This window comes from Calliphora vicina, chromosome 4, assembly GCF_958450345.1.
Source record: "Calliphora vicina chromosome 4, idCalVici1.1, whole genome shotgun sequence".
Lineage (NCBI taxonomy): Eukaryota > Metazoa > Arthropoda > Insecta > Diptera > Calliphoridae > Calliphora > Calliphora vicina.
The window spans coordinates 120,818,763-120,834,218 of record NC_088783.1 but is presented as its reverse complement, the minus strand read 5'-3'; the positions used below and the strand labels follow the sequence as shown (position 1 = coordinate 120,834,218).

Here is a 15,456-nt window from a genome sequence, read left to right as displayed (position 1 = left end):
GTTATTTAACCGTAGTGTCCGTATGTGGAACAAACTTCCCGTATGTGGAATAAAGTCTGTCTTTCCAGTCATTTTCAACGTCGGAAAGTTCAAATCGAATGTCCACAAACACTACTCCCTCTTTCCTCCCTCCTATAACCTATTTTTCTAGTTTCAACACAATGCTTTGGCGTATGTGTCATCCCCTGAGTGCTGGTCCAAGCAAAAAAGAAAGAAAGATAATATTTGAAGCTTCCTTTATTGATAATCCCAATAATACAAGACATACCTCATGATTATATTGAAAGTTCAACAAATGAAACAGATTTCTAAGCAAAGAAATTTGCTATTCCCCCAAAACTTCACTTAAATGTTACAAATACAACGCTTAACTATCACTAACTCCTTAAAACCCCCACAAAAAAAGAAGGAGCCCTATAAAGCAATGAATGATGGCTCCAAGAGACAACAATAGTAGTAATACTTGGTTAACAAACTGTTGCAGCAATATGGACCAGCAGCAAAACAACATCTATAGAACTAAGCTCAATATTTATAGCGCTTTTTTCATTATTATTACTGCTAGCAATGCTACACATCCCATAATGTTGGTGTTGTAGTAAATAAAGGCAAATACAACATATAAAATTTATGGGACCTACTACTAGCTTTTAAAAAGGGTTCAAAATGTATTATTGTCACCCCATTATTCACAATATGTACATGGAAAACACGCTGGAGGTAAAGGGTTTTAACAAAAATTTTATTATTTGTTTGCTATTTGCTACACGAACAGTACACATTCGAATAGAAATGGCAGCAGCCTACTACACACGTAGTCAATAATAGTCATAATAGAACAACAACACAACGCATATTTGGTGGCCTAATCTTGTGATGACACCAAACCAAACCATTCATTCAACCAGCCCACTAAACTCTATAGACAGCAGCAGCAGTCCTGGTATTGGGTTTACAAATATTATACTAAACTGCTGATAGGATGATGTGAAAGTGCTAAGAGAGTAAATGGCATTTTGTTGAAATTTTATGGCATATTTTTTGGTTGTTTTTATATTTATTACTTTGGGGATTGTTTTTTACTACAAGTATTACTAACAGTCAGTATGTGTTTCAAACAGTTTTCTTATAATTTTCTTTTCATGTCCTCCCCCAAACCAAACCCTTTCAAACAAGGTTTTAAATTAACAAATGTTTCAGGCTGGCAGCAGTTTGGTACGTTCCATTCGTTTTAATTTTTCCATAAGATAATTATAATTTTACATTAACTTTTTATTTTGTATTTTTGTTAATTGTTAAAGCCCATAAACAAACATTTTAACATCATGCCACAAACTCATTCATGCCACACTATATATGCATAAAGCTAACAATAAAAGATGAGTTAGTTTCTCGAATGTAAACAGGTGTTATATTCTCCATATGCAAATGAAGAATGTAAGTGCGAGACATGTGTGTGTTCTTTTTGTAAATTTTTTAATGTTACATATTGTCAATAATTATGTTTGCGTTGGGTTTATTATTTCAGCCATTATGGTGTAAAAATGTGTTTTATTTCCAGAGTTCAAAATTTTATGTTGTTAATAAAAAAAAAACATTAATTGAAGTACATATCTCCTTGTTGGGGTTGATTTTTGAAGCTAAATTACAGGTATACAGAGATTGTTTCAAGCTTATTAATATGGCTGTTAAGGATTCTTATAGTTATCTAAACTTATTCTACTTTAGCTAGTTCTAAGAAGGAATCAAGTGAAAACTTGATTTTGTGAGCCCAGTTGTTCCTTCGGAGCTGTATTAATGTCATTGATTTCCCTCCGAAAATCTAGGCGGATTGCACAGTCTAAGATACCATCAAAGAAAGTTCTCGAAGCGTAGACCAAATCCGTCAACTGAGATATCGTTACTTCCATGGAATGGAAGTTACCACTTATCTTCAGTTGATCATGATGATTCAGGGCCAGTAGATTGAGACGCTCATACTTCGTAGAATGCTATCATGATTAAATCGGTCAAGCAGCAGCCAGCGAGGATGCAGATTATCGTAGTTTCAGCATTATTCTTCAATATCTCCTTGAGAGGGTGTCCCAATTGAAAATATCTTAGGTCTGATGTAACAAAGGGGTTTTCATTCGAAATTATTATTTTATTTCAAAGAAATTTATACCATTATGTATGGAGTATAACATGGTTCAAGTATCCCCCGCTTCTTCGGATGGGTCTGGCTTCTGCTAAATTTGTGAGATATCAGAAAACACCACAAGAAAAAGTCTAGCGGGATCATTTTGGTGGACAATTACGTCATCCCTGCGAGAAATAACCATATCCTCAAATCGTTTATGGGTTCATGTTGTTGTAACAGCTAAAACTCTACAATTTTCTAATCCAGAATATCTACATCGAGGTCCAGGCTTAGCAATTGAGTTACTTCTACTGGGTCCATAAATCCATTGGACAAAATTAAGTGGAGTTGGCTGGGTAGTTGTCCTGAAGTTGTGTCTATATTTGGGACGACACCATTTAAGCGGGACTAGTCAAGCTTGTTGATCCATTCCGATTCAATTGTGCCAGATACCGCATGAATGTCGAACTTGGACAGATACAAAGAAAAACCTTACACAGAAAACCAAATCGATTCGAAAATGTCATGATATGATTGTCATTCAAATCTGCCGTATACGAATTAAGATCCAATTGATCCTGCTCTTGCCACTCTGTGCTCTCTGCGTATACTCGAAGTTCCTTCCTAACATGCCTCGGGGAAACTCCAGCTGTGTGATCGTTCATATCCATTGTGGCGTTCTCTAGCCACATGTCGTCCATGACCAAATCGTTGAATACAGAACAAAAGATACTGGTTATCATTGATCTATAGAGCTTGTGACTGAATAATAAACAATAGATTTAACAGACGCCGAAAAAACAACATGGCCGTCAATATCATTCCTCGCTTATTAAAAAAACTCATTTTATGGCGGAGATGCCCCAAGATTGTGGGATTTATAGGTATTGCTCCATTCATCTGGACTTAGAGCTGTGCGTTTATTTATATTTTCATCATTTGTCATGGCATTTATATTTGATTAATTGCACTGTTTTTATAGCTTGTAAATTTATTGAGAACAAAAAGACATTGCATCTTTGGGTATTTCAGCAACAAGCGGTATTTGTTTTTATATTCTATTAATAATTAATTTTTAATCTATTAAGAACAAAAACAACAACACATTTTTTTTATTCATTGTGAACAAAACCCAATATTTATTTTACACAACACTTTCACAACGATTTATTATGACATTGAACATTTGATATGCAGTCACATTTCTGTCACATTTTTTTTAAGACATTAAATCTGTTTGTAATTATAACAAGTAAGTGCGTTATATTCGGCTGTGCCGAATCTTGTATACCCACCATCAACATGTGACAATAAAATATTTTTCTGATATAGGGTAGGGTCAATTATGGGCCGATCCTCACAAAAGTTGTTAAAAAGATTTCTGTTCATATAAAACTTGTTTATGTACCATTTTCATCACGATATTAAATATTATAAGACAATTATGAATGTTCAAGTTATTTTCTGAGGAGGACCTAGTATGGGGACTAGATACAAATGTTGCCCGATTTTCGCCATACTTTTCAGTATAATTTCACAGTACTTAGAATTAATTTGTACACATTTTTATAACGATTGCTGCATAATCAATATATTTTTGACTGCTCAAACATTATCACGAGGGGACCCTTGTAGGGGGGCTAGGTGAAATCAAGGTCCCATATTGCACAATTTCAATACCAAACAAACCTTATTTATTTTGGGTCTTATCGTCGTTTGGGTCCTATCGTGTTTTCAACAGACATAGCTAGATCGTCTTAGAATCTTATGAGGACCCAGAATTTATATACTTTTGTGGGTCTGCAATGAATATTTTAATGTTTTACAAACGAAATGACAAAATCAATATACCTCCCAATCTTGTTTGCTGGTAAGTATAAAGAAATGCCATTAAATCTGACTCATTGTATTTGATTGATAGTTCTAGAGGAAACACTTAACATTTTTGAAATTTTAGCTTGATTTGTTGACAACAAAATCTAATTAGTAATTTTTTTCAAATATTTTCCAGCAAAATGCAATAAAACAAAACTTAAACTCTAAACATTTGTAATTACTCTTGAACATGCAATTTCTACTCTATTTTCAATTACCCCGATTTATATAAATTTCTGGTAAACAAAAAAAAAAACATTTTCCTAATTAGATGCAAAGTTTTTTAAACGCACATTAAAAAAATTGAAAAACGCACTATAGAACTAACAAAAAAAAAATAAAAACATAGGAGTGTTTTATGTAAACAACATACATTTGAACACATTAACACCATAAACTTTTTTTGTTTTACAGCATTTGTCTGTTTGTACATTTCCTTTCAATAATATAAATTAAATTATTTAATTACACTTTGGTGAGAAAGTTAAACTAACAAAAAAAAATAGTACTAAAAAATAAGCGATTTTTATCTATATGCTAGAAAGCTAAATACAAATTTGAATGGTTGTTAGAGCGACTAATTAGCAAAACTGTTTTTAAGGATATATATAGTTTTTTTTTGTATATTTATCTATGGAGAAAAAAACAACAACAAACAATTAGGGTGTGCAAAAATCGTTAAAAGGCGTCAACAAAGTTTAACGAAAACTACAACATTTCAAATGGAATAAATGCACTCTTTCTCTAGTATGATTTCGAAAAAACTAATTAAATGGAAATTAATGAATAAATGTTGGTTTAATGTAAGTATAACGGGTTTTATTTTATTGTACTGTCTTCAACTTTGTAGTTTTTTGAACAATTTGTCAAACATGCACATGCATGCATGTGTGTTACTTAAAGGTGTGGTTGTTGGGTTAATAATGTGAACGAAAAGACAACAAAAAATTATATAAATTGACAAAAATGTACTTAGGGAAAAATGTGTGTCACTTAAACAAATTGAAGGATATTACACGAGTCTTTTTAAATAAACTCAAACATGACCTTTAAATGTTGCCATCATAGTTGGAGGAGATTATATCTACTACCTCTAACTGCTAGTATATTAGAATACATATTATGTTAATACATGTTAAAAACGCATTAGATGGGGACACGATATGTTGATTTGAAAAATTGACACAAATGACAAGTAAATGTAACAAAACCATGTAATAAAATTTATAACAAAACTTAATATAATTAAAAGTAAACATCTAAGATTAGAACAAGGTATAACAAGTCAGAATGCTATATTCGGCTGTGACGAATCGTTTATACCCTTCACCAAATTATACTTCAAAATAAAAATTTTAAATATTTTTAGGTAAACAAAATTTTTTTTTCCAAAGTTTTTTTAAATTTTTTTGGAAAATTTTTTTTTTATTTTAAATTTTTTTTTAAATTTTAATTTTTTTTTTGCTGAAAAAAAATTTGGGTTAAAAAATATTTTTCCGATTTTGACCCATTGTAGGTCCAACTTACTATGGTATGAAATATCTATCATTAGATATCCATATTGTCTATATTAATGACTTAGTAATCCAGATATAGGTCAAAAATCTAGGTTGTTCTGGTTTTTTCCTCATATCTCAGCCATTTGTGGACCGATTTGGCTGATTTTAAATAGCAAACTTCTCGAAAGCATGTCTGACAGAATTATTGAAGATTTGGATACCGAAGATCCAAATGGGGTCTTTAGAAAATTGATTTCAACAGACAGACAGACGGACATGGCTTAATCGACTCCGCTATCTATAAGGATCCAGAATATATATACTTTGAAATGAATGAAAAATGTAGAAATTACAAACGGAATGACAAACTTATATATGTATATACCCTTCTCACGAAGGTGAAGGGTATAAAAAGGAGAAGTTTGCTGTATAGAGCCAAGTCATTTTTTTGGCATTAATCATGTCAACATTCCAGCAGTTAAGCAAACAGTCAATGTATCCCTTATAGACAGTAATTATCACTTATGTCTGAACACATGGCTGTCTCCAATATATATATTTGACACTTATGTGCTCTTTATATTGCAGATAGAAGTCATTTGGTTACTTTATACATCCCAGGTAATCTAAAGTGAGGTCAAATGTCACTTTAGTGTCTCTAAGTAATCTAAAGTGAGATCAAATGCCACTTTACTGTATCTAAGTAATCTAGAGTGTAGTCACTTTATGTGAATCCAATGTGTTGACTACTTTGGACCAACTATCGGATAAACTTATTGTAATCAAAAAAGGTCAATTGACCCCCTGCATAGGACATGCACGTGTTAAAATAACTATTCACGTAGCTAGTTATGTAACTAGTTGTAAAATCTCTAGTTTGGGACAGCCTCCTAGAACTGCTGGAGTATTCCAAATTATGGCTAATTTGTAAACTTTTAAATATCCATAAACAATAAGCATTGACCCCTTTTCACCGGTCATTTATTAAACATCCATAACCAGAAACCCTTATCAAACAATACTTAAGCTGGCCTTTTCAATAAATAAAAAACTACTTTCATGCTTATCAACGCTTAACTACTAAACAAAGCAATATATGTCCTGTTAATAGCTATTTTTTTTATATTTGTTTTGTATATCCTTAGAAACACGACACTTATTGGGTATCCTTTTTATATACATCATTTATCAAATTTGTCATTCCATGCCACAAAAGTAACGCTCAACATATGGTCAAATCGATTATATAAATCATTAGCATCTTTTGTAGCCAATTTTCTTGCAATTTAAACAATATTACGAAAAAAACAACCCAAAAAATTATAACAGGAGACACATTTTCTTCATATGTCCTTTTATACTTGTTGTATAGCCTTTTTATGAAGTGTGAAAAACACTTTTCGTAAAGAATGTGTGTAAAAAGATATTGTTTGGTTTTAGTTTGCGTGTTGCTTTAAATGGTTTTTTAATATGAATAGTGTGAAAATAAATATTCTTTCAGGTTTTTTTTTGTAGCCCTTTTTTATACAATAAAACAACAAAAGGTTAAGTTATGATGGTAAAAGAAAAATTGGGGAAAAATTAAATATCTATTTGTTATTTGCCATTATTGAACCTTTTTTTCTATCGTTATAAAGGACATTTAAAGAAAAACATTATTCTTAACTTTCCAGACTGGACCCCGTTTGTGTGTTTTTTTTTTGTCTGCATAAAAAGGTGTTTTAAAAAAACTCCAAGTTAATAAAGCCAACACAATGATCGTTTTAAATGAAATGCCTGGCGTGTAACTGTCTAATAAATTTTCCTTTCTTTAATTTTATGTCTTTGACAATAAAAAGAAAAGAAACTGTTAAACCCTTTTCAACAAAACAAAACTTGTAGCAAAGTGACAATACTTGTTTTATTTGTTAACCACAATGATACAAAAAAACCAAACAAAAATAATAATAAAATGGTAATTTATTAAAAAGAAATACATTCTTTTATTTTAAGGTGTTTAAAAAATACCTTAAGAAAATCATGAAGTGTCCCTTCAATATATTGAAACAGCTAAAGTGTTTTCTTTTTTTAAATTAACATTTTTTTTAGCCTGAAGTTAGAAATTAAATGGATTTTTGTAAGATGTTGATACTTTTTTGAAAGGGAATTTCAACTACAGGCAAAGAAAATAAGATACTCAAATTAGAATAATAACAGAGATTTAAATCATTTTGAACTTCATAGATCCTTTGAGAAATTTGATCAAAGCACATCTCAATTCGTTTAATACATTCAAAAGAGACAGAGACTCCAGATTTGCCTAAATCTGTAGAACTCGAACTGTCTACGGATCCTGGTCTACCATTTGGTGGGGGGGTGGTTAAATGATTTTATTTTTCCTTTTTATACCCTTCACCTTCGTGAGAAGGGTATATATAAGTTTGTCAATCCATTTGTAATTTCCACAATATAATTTTCCGACCCTATAAAGTATATATATTCTGGATCCTTATATCCTGTTGAAATCAACTTTGCGAAGCCCCCAAATAACTTACATATATCTCCGGAATTCTTCCGGCTTGGTTGTTATTTAAAATCGAGAAAATCGTTCCACAAATGGCTGAATATAAGGATAAAACCAGGACAACCTCGATTTTTTACCTATTTTTGGCCTATGTCTGGATTACTAAGTCATTAATATAGACAATATGGATATCTAGATATTTTAAAGACCTTTGCAACGATGTATATAAGACCATAGTAAGTTGGACCTACAATGAGTCAAAATCGGGAAAAAGCTTTTTAACCCGAATTTTTTTTTCACAAAGATTTTTTTCGCTAAATATTAAAAAAAAATTAAAAATTTAAAAAAAAAAAAAAATTCAAATTTAAAATTTTTTTTTTAATATTTAAAAAAAAAAAAATTTTAAATTTTAAAAAATCAATCTGAAAAAGTAGTTCGAAAAAAAAGAAAAAACAACTTTGGAAAAAAAAAATAAATTTTGTTTACCTAAAAATATTTAAAATTTTTATTTTGAAGTATAATTTGGTGAAGGGAATATAGCTCTCCTACTTGTTTTATATAAAAACATTTCGGTTTTGGGTGCGGGGGGATTTCCTTTTTTCAACCCCTGGATCTGCGCCTGTTACAAACATTGTAACAAAGGCAATATGCCCTAAAGTTGGTACGTACAGAGTCCTATAAATGCTAAATAAAATTGCAATTCATGTAGTAAAGGTAAAGCAAGAGAATTCCAAAATTATATTTCAGAGTTAGGATAACACATGCAGAAAGGGACAAGGATTTTTTATAACAGTTAGTATATAATTTAAGTTTAATATTTGTAGTACATATTTATAACATACAAATACTTAATAAAAAGTATCAAATTTATTGAGAAAACTTTTTTGATGGCTTCTTTATTGAAAACAAAAATGGATTGCTGGTTTAATTGTTGACATATAATTAAGCTGTAAAATAATAATATATAAATACTAACTTACCCTAAATTATTTTAAGCCATAAAAAATTGTAATATAAATAAAGCTTAAATTTAAAACTAAACAAATGGTTTTTAATAAATCAAAATATATAATTTCACATCTTTTCGAAGTTCTTTTTTTTACTTTTCTTTAATGAAAATTTAACAAAAAGTCTAATATTAATGGTGCATCATTTGAGAAAATACTCCTTTTTTTCCCAAGAATAAATCTACAATTTCTTTAGATATTTTTTATATAATTTTTTTTTACATTTTGGGTAGATTTCATTAAAGTAAAATAAAAAGAACTTAATTGATTTCCTTTTTTTCTCATCAAAGCTTGTTGACGTAATTTTTTAGCATTTTATTACAATTCTTTTGCATCGTTTCGAAACAAAACCTTGTAGATTTTTTTTATTTTTTGCTACCCCCACTAACATTAACTGCCGCCTCATCTATTTAATACCATAAATAATTGCATCTAATTAAATATTCACGCGAATGAATGAAAATGTCCTTTTTTTTTGCTTTTCTTCTCAAACAAACATGCTTTTAGCATACTAGAGCACTTGGTTGTCGTTTTTTTTTTTTTGTTTGTTGCTCCTCTATTTCTTTCATTCGGTGTGCATTTGACGCGTGATGGAGCGAATGTCATTCGAAATGAAATTTAGTGCGAAAAAAAATATAAAAAAAAAAAATTATACAGAAAAATTGGACAATTTCAATGGGTATGGTTATGTTGAAAAATAAAAAAGAATGTTGGAGAAAAAAAAAACTGTTAAGAAATATAAAAAAAGTGGCGTTGATGAGCTGAAGGAAGCGAGAGAGAAAGAAAAAGAAACGCTAAATTTAATAGTTTTCAATTAGGAATCATTCGTTTGCAGGCTTTAGAGGAAGTGGCTTTGCCATCATTTCCTGTAAGGGACAATAAATGAAGTCACGTTTTAACAAAAAAAAAAAAACACCAACTACCTCCTTTAGAGATTTTTCTCTTTCTCTTATTTTTTTGTTGTTTTTGGTGTGTTAATATTACAATACATTCAAACTGGCGCCATTTTCAAAGCTCATTTAATTCTGTCGTTAATTTAATTTTATTCATCTCCTGTTTCATCTTCGTTATATTGTCTTTCTTTAGCTTTCAATTAAAACACAACTAAATACATATATTCAAATTTTATCAGGCAACAATTTTAAGATTCTTGATACAAGAATTACAAATTATATTAAATGGGAATAAGCGATTATAAATGAAAACAAGTAAGAGAGCTATATTCGCCGAATCTTATTACAACCTTCCCAAAATATACTTTTTTGTCAAAAAAAAAATTTGTGAAAAAAAATTCTTGAAAAAAAAATGTTTGTAAAAAAAAAATTAATTCGTGCAACAATTTTTTATTTTTTTTAAATTAGTAAAAAAAATTTTGTTCGATGGAAAAAATATTTGGTGAAGAAAATTTTTGTTGAAAAAAAAATTTTTCAAAAAAAAATTTGGTGAAAAAAAGATAGTTTGGTGAAATGAAATCAGTGGTTTACAAAGTCACTTATTGCTGATAAACCAGTAACATTCGATGCTTTGGAGGCCAACATTGTTCGTGTTATAAGTGACATGGGGCTAGCAATGCTCGAAAAAGTGGCCCTAAAGAGGACGTCGATATGCCCGAAATGTGTTATTTTTATAATTTTAATTTCTATCGAGCTTAAAAAACACCTCGCAGCCATTTGTGGTGGGGAAAGATGATTTCAACATACAGACGGATAATGAGCTTTATATTTTATACTTTATACGTTATTCGTTATACTTTATACGTTATACGTTATACGTTATACTTTATACTTTATACTTTATACTTTATACTTTATACTTTATACTTTATACTTTATACTTTATACTTTATACTTTATACTTTATACTTTATACTTTATACTTTATACTTTATACTTTATACTTTATACTTTATACTTTATACTTTATACTTTATACTTTATACTTTATACTTTATACTTTATACTTTATACTTTATACTTTATACTTTATACTTTATACTTTATACTTTATACTTTATACTTTATACTTTATACTTTATACTTTATACTTTATACTTTATACTTTATACTTTATACTTTATACTTTATACTTTATACTTTATACTTTATACTTTATACTTTATACTTTATACTTTATACTTTATACTTTATACTTTATACTTTATACTTTATACTTTATACTTTATACTTTATACTTTATACTTTATACTTTATACTTTATACTTTATACTTTATACTTTATACTTTATACTTTATACTTTATACTTTATACTTTATACTTTATACTTTATACTTTATACTTTATACTTTATACTTTATACTTTATACTTTATACTTTATACTTCATACTTTATAATTTATACTTTATACTTTATACTTTATACTTTATACTTTATACTTTATACTTTATACTTTATACTTTATACTTTATACTTTATACTTTATACTTTATACTTTATACTTTATACTTTATACTTTATACTTTATACTTTATACTTTATACTTTATACTTTATACTTTATACTTTATACTTTATACTTTATACTTTATACTTTATACTTTATACTTTATACTTTATACTTTATACTTTATACTTTATACTTTATACTTTATACTTTATACTTTATACTTTATACTTTATACTTTATACTTTATACTTTATACTTTATACTTTATACTTTATACTTTATACTTTATACTTTATACTTTATACTTTATACTTTATACTTTATACTTTATACTTTATACTTTATACTTTATACTTTATACTTTATACTTTATACTTTATACTTTATACTTTATACTTTATACTTTATACTTTATACTTTATACTTTATACTTCATACTTCTTATTTTATACTTTATATTTATTTTCATTTTTTCACAGCCATTTGTGAACCAATTTTCTAGATTTTAAATAGTATTCTAAGTGGGATTATAGTGGATTTATTGATGTATCAATCATTTATGTAAATTATTTGGTGGCTTCGGAAAGTCGATTTCAATATACAGTCGGATAGACACTATCGACTCCATTATCTTTAACGATCCGAAATATACATACGGAATTACAAACTTACCACTCATGGTGAAGATTATAAAAATATGTTCAAGGGAAATTAGTAGAGAGAAATAAAATCAGTTTGAGAATAAAATTCTCGCAATAGGTTTCATTTCTGGAATTATATTTTACAATACTTTATTAATTGTTATCAATTAGCCATAAACATTTTTAAAACTTTCTATAACAGTTCTTAACAATAAATATTTACCAGGCTAAAAATTGTATGGCAATAGTTTAAAATACTTTTGGTTAAAGATAAGCATTTTCTCACTGTCTGTTTTATCTATGGAAATTAATTAAACAAACCCACAACGAATAGCAAAACACACTACAATGAATACAACAAATTGAAAGCTATAATATTAAATAATATTTAAACAAATGACACACAAATTAAACAACATATAAATATTTCAAATAAATTTAAATATTTTTATTTATGTTGTTAAATATGTACATCAAGAAAATAAAAAAACAGAATTTCCTTGACATGAACATGTGCACTGAATGGTGGTTGGTGGCTGGCTCATATCTATTAACCAAATGATTCATACAATTTACTAACAAATCTTATCAAAAAGAAGTAGCAAAAACAGTCTTATAGAAAATACTATTATATAGGGCTTATTTCTTTTTTAAAAAATGATTTAATTATCATTAGTTCACTAGTTGTTGCTAAAAGTACAAAACAAAATAAAAATGGGTGGTTGCTGCAGTAAGTTTTTTCTTTTCTTTACAAACAATAGCATAATTCATTCATTCATTTAATTTATTTACTAATTATTAATTTGTTTTAATTATTTCTAGGTACTAGAAAATCAGTAGATTTAGTGGGTACACCTCCCGGCCCCAATAAAAGAGTTGTGGCCGATCGTGCTCCTCCCATGGATTATTCAAACGCCAGCACCACTATTGTGGATGGAGGTGTTACAAATAAAGCTTTAGATACGGATTAATTGAAATGAAAATGTTTTAGTTAATTTACTTTTGGGAATATTTCCCAGTTTTTGAAAACTTAGAATTGTTATTGTTGTGTTTGATAAAATAATAAATTTTCTAATTATTTGATAAATCATGGCAGTTAATCAATTTGGACAAGGTTAATGGTGATTTGAGCAAAAAAAAAATAATATAATAATAAAAAAACCAAAGTGATATAACAAAATAACCAGTGCAAAGCAAAAATTTATAAAACTAAAAAAGAACAACTTTTATAAAGTGTTAAAAAATGTGCAATATTACCTCATGGTAACAAGGCAACATAGTAGGTTCCTTTAGTTTTTCTGGAATATGTTAATGACAATCTACTTCATATGTATGTATATAAAAAATCATATAAAATCAAACAAATCAAAATGACACACAATTTTTTGCTTTTATAAAATAATCAAAATCTGCAGATAACAAACATTTCTTGGCAGCTTCAGTTATTTCATGTTTGAATATAATTAGAAATGTTAGCATATAAGATAAAACAACTAAGAGCTATATTCAGCAGTGCCGAAGCTTATTTTGCACTTCACTTCAAATTTAAAAATTTGTTTGCTTTTATTTTGAAACATTTGTACAATAATAAATTATTCAAAGTATTGACCATTGTTACTATCATTCTGCCAACATATGGATTCAGAGCCAAAAGAACTGCTTATCTTTTGCGGCCAAGAACTAATCGTTCTGCATCGATAAAAAAAATAGTAGCCTGACGGTCATGATCTGAACTATAAAGCGGTTGAGGTAAAGCCACTTCATTCTATATACTTTTTAACAGGTATTGTAACATGTGGCCGAGGATTGCATGATGGAATATTTTATGGTTTCATGTCTGGCCGCATATTCTGTGCGTTTTTCGAACAATGTTCGCTGTAAACGAATCAGTTGCATTCGGTACAGATTCCTAGAGATGGTCTGGTTAGATTTCAGCAGCTCATAATAGATAGGATCCTTTATCCCACTAAATACAGATGAGTTGCTTAGCGCCATGGTGTCGATTCGGCTGGTTGGTCTTCACATATGATTCGGGTTCGTAATAGATCCATTTTTCATCGCTATTAATGATTTGCAGCAAAAATTATTTTCTTTTATAGCGTTCAAGCAGCATTTCAAGTTCTCTCAGCTTCAATTCGTATGGAACCCAATTTCCTTGCTTTTGGATGAATCCTGCTGCTCGCAAACGTTTTAAAAATTGCTGCTTGAGTAGCTCCCAATGATTTTGCAAGCTCTTGTTGAGTTTGACAACAATCTTCATGTAGTAATGCCTGCAATTCTTGGTCTTCTCACATTTTTGGCTGGCCTAGGCGATCTTTGTCTTTCGTGTCAAAATCACCACTTTTAAACCGCACAAACGATCTCGCAAACGTTGAAATCGATGTAACACATTCACCATAAGCATTGGTGAGCAATCCATGTGATTCAACAGCACTTTATTTCAAATTAATGAAGTAAAGCAAAAGCATAAAAAAAACTTTTTCTTGTAAAATTTGTAAAAAATATTTCACTCACGAAAATAATTTTATTTTTTCTATTTGGGAGTTCAGAAATAAAATTTGCGAAAATAAATTAGTTCTTTAAGAGAAATCTTGTAAGAGAAATGCAAAAAGATTGGGAAACAAGCTGAGTTAGTAATTTTTTTTAAAAATTTTTGTTTTCGAGATCAAAAATAAAATTCACAAAAGATATTTTAGATTTTGCTTTTTGTTCGTGACAGCTTTAAGAACTAAAATCATTCCAAAGATGTAAAATTTGGGTAATGAAAATAGATCTCAAGATGTCCGTAAGAGAAAAGCAAGTATAAAACAAGTCATGTTAAGGGCAACTGGATACCGGTTCGCAGGTAAAAGCTTTTTCATTCACTTTTTTGGAAATTTTTTTTTCACTTTTTTTAGAATAATTCGAAGTGATCTTTATAAGCTCTTTATGGAGCCTATACAAGTTCAGATTGCGTTGATGTGTTCACAAAAAATATTGAATAATAAGGAATTTCTGAAATTCAATTAGAAATCTTCTGAAATACAAATGGAAATAGTGTATAACAGGATTCAATACAGAAATTACACTTATTTTCAACTCAATTACCAATAAGTGTTTGATAAAATCTTTATTTTCCTTCAATTTTTAAGACAAACTTAAATAAAAGAGTTTAAAAATAAGAAATTGTGCTGGACAGTTTTATAAATAGTTCTACAATTATTTTCAACATCAATTTCAGTAAAAATGTTTATTGTCTAATAATAAGTTAGATATTCTCTTTTTATTTGTAAAACAATGTTAAGATGAAGATGGTTTAGCTAATAAAGATTGGGCTGGACAGTTTTACAAACATTTATAATCAAAATTATTGGAAATTGCGATCAGAATCAAATAATTCTGTATTTATAAACAAAGGTTTCACTTAAG

The 15,456-nt window shown here is 28.8% G+C and overlaps 1 protein-coding gene and 1 long non-coding RNA gene across 2 annotated transcripts in view; one reads left to right on the top strand and one right to left on the bottom strand.

Annotated features, from left to right (window-relative positions):
* mbo (Nuclear pore complex protein Nup88) overlaps positions 1–15,456 on the bottom strand; it is a 68,044-nt gene that overhangs the window by 51,790 nt on the left and 798 nt on the right. The gene's annotated exons all lie outside the window — the stretch shown is intronic.
* Positions 12,586–13,135, top strand: LOC135959207 (uncharacterized). The gene is made up of 2 exons (XR_010576514.1): positions 12,586–12,778; positions 12,871–13,135. It is a non-coding gene; the product is annotated as an uncharacterized LOC135959207 (long non-coding RNA).